General features: G+C 51.3%; 1 protein-coding gene across 2 annotated transcripts in view; it reads left to right on the top strand.

Annotated features, from left to right (window-relative positions):
• Positions 1-555: 555 nt before the first annotated feature.
• Positions 556-11,247, top strand: part of GATAD2B (GATA zinc finger domain containing 2B) — a 31,984-nt gene continuing 21,292 nt past the window's right edge. For both annotated transcript variants that reach the window (XR_014028126.1, XM_081340816.1), the window contains exon 1: positions 556-1,002. The gene's annotated coding sequence lies outside the window, so the exon portion shown is untranslated. The remainder of the gene's footprint in view (positions 1,003-11,247) is intronic.

Below are 11,247 nucleotides of genomic sequence, written 5' to 3'. Positions count from 1 at the left end.
TCATGATGCAAAGAGAGCCTCTGAGGACAAAAATGAATAATTCACTAAATGAATAATTGTAAGTCGAGGACTATATAGCGCAGGGAAGGAAAGCCATCAAGGGCAGCTCCTTTGGCCATTTTGCCAAACCATGATTTATGCAAGCCATCATGGTTCCTAAGCGACAGGAGGCTTACAGGCTTGTGCAATCCCAACCAAAGGTGGTTTATTCCATTAACCATGGTTGATCAAGCCATGATTTTCTCCTGGGATGGCTCTAGGGGGTCATAGATGCAAGCCACGTTTGACTTCCTTTAAGCAAGCCAGGGTCTGCCTGTTGCCAACCTGAGCCATGCAAAGGCAGCTTAAGACTTGCCCAGATTAGGAGGCAACACAACCAGGATGTATTTCGGGGCCGTAATTATTGCACATTTTAATTAACAGGGATTATATTTCTACCCCCCCAACCTTATTGAAGCAAAGCAATGCGGCCTACGGTGGCCGGCGAGGGCCGAAAAAAAAAACGCCCCGAGGCGCCTACAGACTCTTCTCTCTTTCCCCCCCCCTCCCTCCGACACATCTTCCATGAGGCCGGGTACCCGGATGTGGCGGCTTCTTAAAAAAAAAAAAAAAAGAGGGCGCTGAGATCCGCCGCCGCTCGTTGGCCTCGCCCGACGCCAGTCACCCGCTGACCTGAGCCAATGGGCGCCCTCTCCCGGCCCCCCGCGCGCCTGCCTCGCCGCGCCATTGGCCGTCCGGCACGTCGCTCCCACGCGGCGCCCAACGGCCGTCGTCGCTGGCGGCCCGGAGGGCGGGGCGCGCCCGGCGGGCCCCGCCGCCCAATCAAACGCATTGTTTGTGGTGGGTGCCGGCTCCTCCGGCGGCGGCGGCGGAGGTGTCGGTGTCGCTGCTGGTGGCGCCGCGTCTGCTGTCCGCCGCCCGGCCCGCTGCGCCCTCCCGCCGCCGCCGCGGACGCGGACGCCGCCCTCCCGATCGGCCCGAGGGAGCCGCGGACGCCGCCAGGTGAGTGGAAGCCGAGGGGGCGGGGCCGGCGCTTGATTGACAGCTCGGCGGCCTATGGGGATCCCGCTGGCCTCCAGCCGCGGGCAGCGCGGGGGGGGGGAGTCTCCAGATCCTGGAGGGGGGGGTCCATCAAGACTTGTGGGGGGGGGCTAAATTAGGGGTGTGTTTCCCTCCTGCCTCCCCCAGGGAGACCCCCTCTGCCTTGGGGGGCTGGGGCCCCCCTTGGGTGGGGGGAAGGGCCCCCCCTTGGGTGGGGGGAAGGGCCCCCCCTTGGGTGGGGGGAAGGGCCCCCCCATAGAGACTTGCATGGGCTTTTCCTGTGGCCCTTCGACAGCTTTGCTGCCCCCCCCTCCCCACGCTTGTCTCTGGCCCCACCGCCCCCTCCCCACTTTTAGGAAAGCCCCATCTGGCTTTGGGGGCGGTGGGGGAGGGGGCGCCGGCCTGAGTGTGTTTGGGGGGTCTTCCCCCCCTTTTTGCTTTTGGTGGGGGGGGATCTTTCTTGCGAGATGAGTGGGGGGGGCTGTTGAAGTGGCTAGATCTGGGGTGGGGGGGATGTCTAGGGAAAAAGAGGGGGCGGCCTCTGGATTCGGGGTGGGGGGCGTCTGGGTCAAGCAGGGGGGTCTGGGGTCTCTTCTTTTAGGGGCGAAGGGAGAGACGCATCAGCAGGCACGGCCGGGGTGTCCATTCATTCATTCCTTGGCTGGGTCATTCATGGGTTTCTGCTGGGGCGCCTTGCAAAGTCTTTGGATTGGGTGGGGGGGTGGGGTGGGGGGGACGGTGTTGCCGTGAGGGGGATGCCGGATTGATGAAAACTGGGTTGGGGGCTTTGGGAGGGAGAGGCTGGCTTGAGTTGAGGGCTGCATGCGAAGCCTCGGAGGCTGCCAGAGATTAGGAAACGAAGCCAGGGTTTACATCTGTTAAAAGGGGTGGGTTTTTTTGGGGGGGGTGGCTTTTTCCGGGCGCCTTGCCCAGTGTGGAGACGGCATCCTTGCGGGCCTCTTAATTGTGGGGCTTTGGCAGCAGGACCCCACTGTAAAAGATTTAACAGCCGCCCCCCAGTTGCCAGTCCCATTGGTGTGCAAGCAAATATTGGGGGGGGGGTTAATTCGCCATTTGGGAGAGTTATCACAGCAAGGCTCAATGTGCTCTTTAGGAGGGTAGGTGGTGTGGGGTCGCTGTGATTTTTTTCCCCCAGGTGGCCTGTTTGGAAAGAAGTCATGAATGCCAAGGGGGTCCCAGGAGACCCCAATTTTGTGGAGTTGAGAGGGAGCGGATCATAGTGAGGCTTTTTGGGGGGTCTCTCAGGTCAAAGTGATGAAAAGTGTGTGCGTGGGAGGAGGCCTTGCAGAGCAGAAAGTCCGTCCTCGAAGGGGTCCCAATGCCAGCCCAGGAGCAGAGAGATGGAACAGCCATGCCAAAATCAGAGGAGATATGGGGGTTCAGGGAGGAGATATGGGGGTTCAGGGAGGAGACATGGGGGTTCAGTGAATCGGAGCCTAGAGAGGGGCAGGTGGGGAGAGACACAGCTGTCTCAGGGATGCCCAGCATCTCGGCAGGAGATGTTGAGTTTATCCCTAACCCCTCTTATTTGGGGGGGGACAGAACCCCTAATGCGGTGAAGAAAGGGGTGACTGTCTCCTTTTGCCTTCCCAAGCCAGTTTCTCTTCCCGGGACACTTGGAGGGCCGTGGGGCATCTCTCCCTAAAGATTTGGGATCCGCCAGCCTCAGACCCATGGAAAACTGAATATTTGACTTTAGACGGTTGAAAGCTTTTTTTTTTCTTTTCTAATACCTCTCCGCCGGAATCTGATCTTGTTGATTTTGGCATTTCCTCCGTGGGGAGAGAGGAGGAGGAGGATGAGGGGGGGGCAGAGTCTTGGCACCCCTCAGCGCCTCTTTTGCACCCAGCCCGCCGCCGCGATTTCTCAACCCACTCGTCCCCAAGAAGCTGCCTGTCGTGGGTGGCAAGACGAAGAAGCTGTTTGCTTGCCTTCAGATTGGATTGGATTGCTCTGGGAAGGGGGGGAAAATGGAGGAAGGGGGATTTTTGTGTGTGTGTGTGTGTGTGCTTCCTCGCCCTGGGCACATCTGCCCCCCCCCAGGGATCCCCAGGGGTTCCCGAAAGCTTGCCATGTCTTAGAAAAAAGCAGAGGAGGCGCAAAGGGTCTCCTCTTCCCCTCCTCTTCCGGAGAGGACATTTTATTCGGGAAGCGTGCGCCGTTCTGGCTCCCCGAAGTGAAGGGTTAATATTTCTTCTTTGACCGGAGATGGTGGAATTGGCAGGAGGGGGGGCGGAGATGGGCATCACCATCATCGCGCGACGGCGGCTGGCTTGGGAGATTGTCTCCACCTGCTTGGCAGCCCCCCTCCATCTCCCTCGGGGACGGTGGGCACAGGTTTCCCCCCCCCGGCTGTCAGCGAGCTAAAGGACCCCCCGAAATTACGAGCAGCCCCTTTAACAAAGACCCCTGCTCCTTTAAGCATCCCCCAACCACTCCTTGGGAGAAAAAGAATCTATTTTCGGAAAGGGTCCCGGCATCGTGTGGCCAATGGGCCAGGATTTGGGGGGTGGGGAGGGTGGGATCTCTGTCTTGTCTCTCCCCCTACCCCACTCCCACCCCAGGGATGCCCTCTGTCCAGGTGAATCCGGCAGGTAGACGAAGCGGGGGGGGGGGGAGGAATCCTTTGGTAGAGATTGGCAGCCTTGTTGTTAATAGTATTCTTATTCTTACTATTATTGCTGGAATGTCTGACCCCGCCCTAGCCCGTGGGGTGAACGTGGTGGTAGATAATGTGTGAACGTATGTGTTTGTACACCTACCAAATTGCAGCGTTAGGCACCCAGAGGTAGGTAGGTAGGTGCTAAGCTAGAAGATTATTTTGGCTGGGGCGCTCCTTGGCCTCCAGCTGTTTCGGGGAGATTCCATTCCATTCCCACCATGGTGGCGGGGAAAAGAAATTGAAGGCTTGTGGAAAAGGGCAGGGGAGGGGGGGAGAGCCCATAAAAGTTTTATTGGGATTTATTTTCAAAGGGGTGGGTTGCCTACACGCCTGGCTTGTTGTGCGGCGTGGAAGCTGAGCCCTTTGGGATGGCGGTTGCCTTGACTGGGAGAAGCAAGGACCTGTTACTCCGCCATCCCCATCCTCTGTTTTGCGAAATGTGCTGGCAGTGTCGGTGGCGAAGTGAGACGCTTGTCAACTGAGCCTTGCCCCATTTTACGACGAACCTTGGCCACCGTTGTCTTGTGCCCCTTACAGCCGCAAGTCACATCAGTCGTAAAAGAGGGCCAGCTGCGTGATTGACAAGTCAGGGACTGCTCCCAACTTCCTCCCTTCTATCTGATTGGCATCTTTCACAGATTTTTTTGGGGGGAAGGTGACACCCACACCCCAGATTAGCAGTCAGCAGTGACCCTCCCCATCTAACTCACTCTAGGACTGAGAAACTTCATAAATTGAAGTTTTATAAATTGATCTTAACTTTTTAATCTGTATTAATTTATTACGGGCATTGCTGTTTAATTACTTTTTAATTTTTGTATCTTGTTTTTTATTATGTATTGCCCCGTTCACCGCCCTGAGTCCTTCGGGAGAAGGGCGGTATACAAATTAAATTAGTAATAATAATAATAATAATAAAACAAGGAGAGGTTTTTTTAAAAAAACAACAAAAACCTGGCCTTGCTTTCTTCAGAAAACTCAGCTCAGCTTCTGGAAAAGTTTGATCAGCTGCTGGGGAAAAAAAACGCCAGTGAATCTCTCCATGGCCTTCTCGAGACGAGGATACTGACGCTGTTGGGGTTCCGGCGGCCCCCTCGAATCAAATTTGAATTAAGGGCTTCCCTAATTTAACGGAGAAAAATGCAGCCTGTGTGGGCAGTCCTCGACGCCCGAGCCCAACTGAGCCAAGCGTTGCTAAGTGAGACATGTCTTTGGCGGGTTTTGTCCCATTTTCCGACTTTCCTCGCCCACTGTGGTTCAGCCAATCCCTGCCGCTGCTAAGTTAGTCACGCGGTTGTTAAGTGAATCCGGCTTGGTTTGCCAGGAGGTCACGAAAGGGGATCGCGCGACCGTCGTAAATATGAACCGGTTGTCAAGCACCCGAATGCACATCACACGGCCACAGGGAGGCTGCGAGGGTCATCAGGGTGAAAAATCTCCCTTTTTCCAGTGCCGTTGTAACTTTGGACGGTCACTAAACCAAGCGTTGTAAGTCGGGACGACCTGTATTCTCCCGAAGCTCCTTTACCTGCAGCAGAACGACTGTACCACGGATCTCCTGCGTCCCTTGCAGGTTTTGTGGCTCTTACCTTTATTGTTTGACGTTTTGCGTATCCTGTGCCTTATACTAGGGGTCCCCGACCCGTGGACCGGTACCGAGCCGCGGCAAGCCGGCAACCGGTCCGCACAAACAAGCAAAGCCCCATCCGTGGGATGCAGGCAGCACACAAAACCACGCCCTCTCCGGTGCACGGAAAAAACCTCTGTCCACCGATCCGGTGCCCAAAAGGTTGGGGGCCTCTGCCTTATACCAAATGAGGTTAGGCCAGCATTATCCTAAACAAGCTACTTCCCCCCCCCTTTAGCAATTAATTGGGCAGGGGCTTCTGTGCACCCCCAAGATATCCCTGGAGATCAGGCCAGGAAAGACGCTGACCCTCGCCGTCTGCCGAGCTTCCTGTCCAGTTCCCATCCAACAAGGCAAAAGGGATCTTAATGCTTCCAGATGTTCCCGGCCAGCCACGAGAGAGGAGGGCTGCTTAGACACATCTGGAAGCGGAGAGATTTCTTCTTCCCCTCCCACCCCACCCCCCACCCTCCTCGCCAACGAACCAGGAGAGAATTTCAGTTTTTGATTTTGGCAAGCAGAAGGCCCTATCCGGTTTCAGACAAATGACTGTCCAGTCTCTTCTTTTTTAAAAAAAAAACTCCCGTGTTGGAGCACTCAGAAGTTCAGGAAATTGCTCCTTAGTTTCTGGGTTGCTTCTCTCCTTGCTTCGTTAGTTTCCATCCCTTGCTTCTTGTCCTGCTCTTTGTTTTGTGGCAGCCCCTCAAATATTGGAGCACTGCTATTGTCACACACACACACACACACACACACACACACACACAAAGAGAGAGACGGGTTTTCCTTTTCACTAGACTAGACCTACCCAATTCCTGCGATTCCTTTCCTCCCAGCTTAACCAGGAAGAGGATTCTGCTGGATCTCACCCCACGTTCAGGAAACGCTGTGCCAGAATTGGGCCCCTACTCTTTTAGAGAGCGAAGCCCCCACACACACACTCCCTCCCTAGATTGCAAGAGCTGGGGTACAATTGGCTGACGTTGCATACCAGGAAAAAACAAGACGTTTCCCCCCCACCCCACCCCCATTTGGAGACTCAAGGTTGTGGATAGGGCCACCGCCCCAGTGCCAGGCCTGGTTTGCTTAAGCGATGCCAAAACTGGAGATTTTTGCCTTTTTTTGCAGCCTCTGCGTCTCCAGCTCAATGCAGGTGGCTTGCACCCGTTCAAGTGCGTCGCAAAGGAAGTACGGATTGAGGTGGAAAAATGAACTGAAAGTAGTGTGTAAAACGCCGTGGGGCAGTCCAACTCTTTCTAAGTTAAAGGGGTAGGCAGGGAAAACAGAAAGCCAAAAAGAATACATATACATATATATATATATACACACACACACCTTAAATCTTCATTATTCCTCGCCTCTTATTTGAGCCAGAATGGAGATTTCTGTTAATGGTACTTGTCAGCAAACTCTGAATTTCCTTCGATGATCGCCTAAATAAAAGTGAGAAATATTTAAGGCAGGGGTCTTCAAACTTGGCCCTTTTATGACTTGTGGACTTCCAACTCCCAGAATTCCTCAGCCAGGCATGCTGGCTGAGGAATTCTGGGAGTTGAAGTCCACAAGTCATAAAAGGGCCAAGTTTGAAGACCCCTGATTTAAGGCAACCAAGTTCTGCCTGGGTCGTGGGAACGGAACAAGGGTTTTCCTGATTTTGGGGGGGGGTCTTTCCCCCCCCTTACTCTGTAAAAGGAAACTCACCTGCCAGGTTCCGCCCTGCAAAACTGTTTCAGTACATGGGAATTCCCTCTCTTCACTACTGAGATGGACTGATTCTTGTAGAACCGCTTGAGTGATGTATTTTACCGGCGTGTAGGAAAGTGACGGACTTCTGTTTTGGAGAAGGGAGAAGATTCCACTTCCCTTGTTGTTGTTGTTGTTGTTGTTGTTAGCTGCGAAGTCGTGTCCGACCCATCGCGACCCTATGGACAACATTCCTCCAGGCCTTCCTGTCTTCTACCATCTTCTGGAGTCCATTTAAGCTCACGCCTACTGCTTCAGGGACTCCATCCAGCCACCTCATTCTCTGTCGTCCCCTTCTTCTCTTGCTCTCAACCTTTCCCAGCATGAGGCTCTTCTCCAGTGAGTCCTTCCTTCTCATTAGGTGGCCAAAGTATTTGAGTTTTAGCTTCAGGATCTGGCCTTCTAAAGAGCAGTCAGGATTGATCTCCTCTAGGACTGACCGGTTTGATCGCCTTGCAGTCCAAGGGACTCGCAGGAGTCTTCTCCAGCACCACAGTTCAAAGGCCTCAATTCTTTGGCGCTCAGCCTTTCTTATGGTCCAACTTTCACTGCCATACGTTGCAACTGGGAAGACCATAGCCTTGACTATACGCACTTTTGTTGACAGGGTGATGTCTCTGCTTTTTAGTGTGCTGTCTAGATTTGCCATGGCTTTCCTCCCCAGGAGCAAGCGTCTTTTAAATTCTTGGCTACAGTCCCCATCTGCAGTGATCTTGGAGCCCAGGAAAATAAAATCTGTCACTACCTCCATTTCTTCCCCATCCCTTGTAACTTCTCCCAAAAAAGACGAGGAATCTTTGGAAGCGGTGCTAGCTAGCTAGATGACATTGAATTGCTGGACAGTTAGATTAATTCCGAGTTTGAACCGTCCTGCGTTAGGATTTCGCTCCGCCGGGCCTCTGATTTTATTTGCGGTTGCGTGGTCTCTCTGCATAATTGCTACGTTGAAGGTTGCGATATCCTGAGTCTGCACAGAACTCACTCGCCTGTTCCGTTCAGATCACCAATGGTATTGCGCAGTTTTAAGCCGGGTTCGTCGCCTTTTTAAAGTTTGCTTTGATTCATTTCACGCGTGGCATGACCCCCAGCTATTCTGCCAAGCCCAGATGACCCAGTATAATTTCTCCAGTGGGACAGTGTTCCTGAGAGACTTCTAAGAAAGTAGAATTACAGAATTACAAAGTTAGGAGGGACCTCGGAGGTCATCTAGTCCAGCCCCCTGCTCAGGCAGGAAACCCTATACCATTTCAGACAAGTGGCTGTCCCATCTCTTAAAAGCCTCCAGTGTTGGAACATCCGCGTCTTCTGGAGGCAAGCAGTTCCATTGGGTTAATTGTCCTCACTGTTAGGAAATTTTTCCTTAATTCCAGGTTGATTCTTTGGTTAGTTTCCATCCATTGCTTCTTCTCCTGCCTTCAGGCGCTTTGGAGAATAGCTTGACCCCCCCTTCTTCGTGGCTGCACCTCAAATAATGGAAAACTGCTATCATGTCTCTCTCGCACACACACACCAGTCCTCCTTCAGAGTAGCAAAGCAATGGGTGATTTCCCATGTATTAATATTATTATCATCATCAGCTAAAGTGGCATTCTAAAACAGATCTCCAGATGTGGATTTGCATAATTGTGAGTGCAGAATTTGGAAGATTCTGCCCCTGTTTGGTAGCAGAGAGAAAATACAGTTGCTGCAGCCGTAATTATTAAATTACTTTTCTCACTACCCATTCCAGGCCAGATTAAGCCAAACAGACTCTTATTTGAATGGGGGCCTAACTGGGCCACTTGATAATGGCAACAGCATAAAACATTACAGGAATAAAACTGTGACGTTAACACGAGTAGAAAATTAACTGATTTGGGGCAGTGTGATTATGTGCAGATTATGTCACCCTTTGGAATTAAAGCTGATAGAACTTTAAAGTTAAATTGATTACAAACAAACTTGTGATCAGCTTTTTTTAAAAAAAAACTACCCCTAATTAAATCGACTGCAGGGTGTGTATTTGTTACTTTAAAGTAGACAGAAAGTCGCAACATCTTAGCAGAGAAAGATCTGTTTGCTTTTCCTTCAACTTCCTAAATCATTTTTTAAAAAAGAAACATCATTTCCTATCTATGTTACAAGATATATATATATATTTACCTATTGCAAGCAGAGATGCCTTTAAAAAAAAAGGAACCTTGAAATGGATGAATTTTACTCCCAAACTATTGCAGATTAGCTCCTTGGTCTGCTAAAAGTAGAAGATAATAGAATGGAAATAGGAATAGGAATAGGAACGGAACAGAACAGAACAGAACAGAACAGAATAGGAATAGGAATAGGAATAGATTGAATGGAATGGAATAGAATAGAATAGAATAGAATAGAATAGAATAGAATAGAATAGAATAGAATAGAATAGAATAGAATAGAATAGAATTTAGGAATAGAATAGAATAGATATTGGAAAATAGAATAGAATAGAGTAGAATAGAATAGAATAAATAGTAGAATGTAGAATCGAATAGAACAGAACAGAATCGAATAGAACAGAATAAAGAAAATATGGCATAGAATAGAATGAATACAATAGAATAGGAGCTGGAAGGGACCTTGGAGGTCTTCTAGTCCAGCCCCCTGCTCAGGCAGGAGAACCGAGATTTGTGGTTTCTTGAATCAGATCCGGCAGCCCTCGGACACAAAGTTCCTAAGATACATGAGGGGGCTTGAATGACAACTGACCCACGGACCTCCTCCACCGTTAGAGAAGTGCAATATTTATTTATTAAATTTATACGCCCGCCCGTCTGGCTACCGACAGCTTCCTTGGCCGGCTGTCTGTATCCGGGGTGCAGTTGGGGTACAAGGGAAGGATATAGGAAGCTCTCCTGTATTTTCGGCATGACACTTGTCTCCCCATTAGAAATGTTTCTTGCCAGTGGACAAGCAGCTCAAATCAAAAGCCGAACAATCCAGCAAGTTCAGCTCCTGTCTACGTCCCTGCTTGGCTACCTTTCTTCTTGCAAGGAGATGTGAAGAAGGCAATCTGGTCATTTCCCCCCCCCCCCACCGCTCTTAATACCTTCATCAGTTCTCTCTCTCTCTCTCTCTCTTTTCTCCCCCCCCCCACCCCTTCCTGGAAATTGAGCAGAGCAGTTATTTCAAAGCACCGGGGGGGGGGGCCTCTTCTGATTTTTCAGCCCCAAAGAGTCACAGAGTGACTTGTGAACCAATCAGAATTTATCCGGTCTTAAAGTGAGGTTCTTATGCTTGGGGACGCCTGGATCGGTTTGAAGGACCTACTCCATCTGTTGGAGTTCTCCAGGTCCATGTGAGCTTCCATTCCCACAGGCTGCTCTCCTCCTCATTCCAAACGTGGCCTCCATCCATCCATCCATCCATCCATCCATCCATCCCATTAGGGGTGAACCTTCAGTGCAGCTTGGTCCTGCCAACCACTTCGTTATTCCAGATCGGTCTGTATCAGGAGTCTTCCCAACTCGGCCGCTTTAAGACTTGTGGACTTCAACTCCCAGAATTCCTCAGCCAGGCATTCTGGGAGTTGAAGTCCGCAAGTCTTAAAGCGGCCGAGTTGGGAAGACTCCTTGGTCTGCATCTACCAGGATCCCTGAATTGTAGAACAACTTCCGATTGAGGTCAGGTCGCTCCTGAGGGTTTAGTCAGGGCTTCTCCAACTCGGCCACTTGAAAGACCCCGTGGACTTCAACTCCCAGAATTCCGGGATTCAAAAAGTTCACGGGGTGGTCAAGGTGGAGACACTGCTCTGGATGGCAGTGGCTGGAGCTAGGCGGCTGCACGGTCATCCAGATGTTCCGGCCGAAGGCAGATGTGGCGCTTTAATCATATTGAAAGATATCCCGTGAAGGATGTCAGCTCTTGCCAAGCCCAGCTGCCTTTTTTGCCATTGATCCAGAGAGACTTTTGGCAAGGCCAGTGGTTGCCATCCCGGGTAGGAAGGTGGCACCCGGCAAGTTAGCACATCTGGATAGATGTTCACCTCCTGGCAAGGCCTCCTCCTCTAGGCTCGGTTTCCTGTCCCACAGCAACTTTTTTTTTTTTTTAGAAAAAAAAATTATTTTATTTTTTAAAAAATGGAACTCAATCCAGCGGTTGGGCCCCCCGTCAGCTGGCCAGCGGCTAAGCCGAGCTTTTC

Source organism: Vipera berus, assembly GCF_964194415.1.
Source record: "Vipera berus genome assembly, chromosome: 16".
In the NCBI taxonomy this organism is placed as follows: Eukaryota; Metazoa; Chordata; class Lepidosauria; order Squamata; family Viperidae; genus Vipera; species Vipera berus.
The sequence above is the reverse complement of the archived record's forward strand: the minus strand, read 5'-3'. Positions and strand labels throughout refer to the sequence as shown.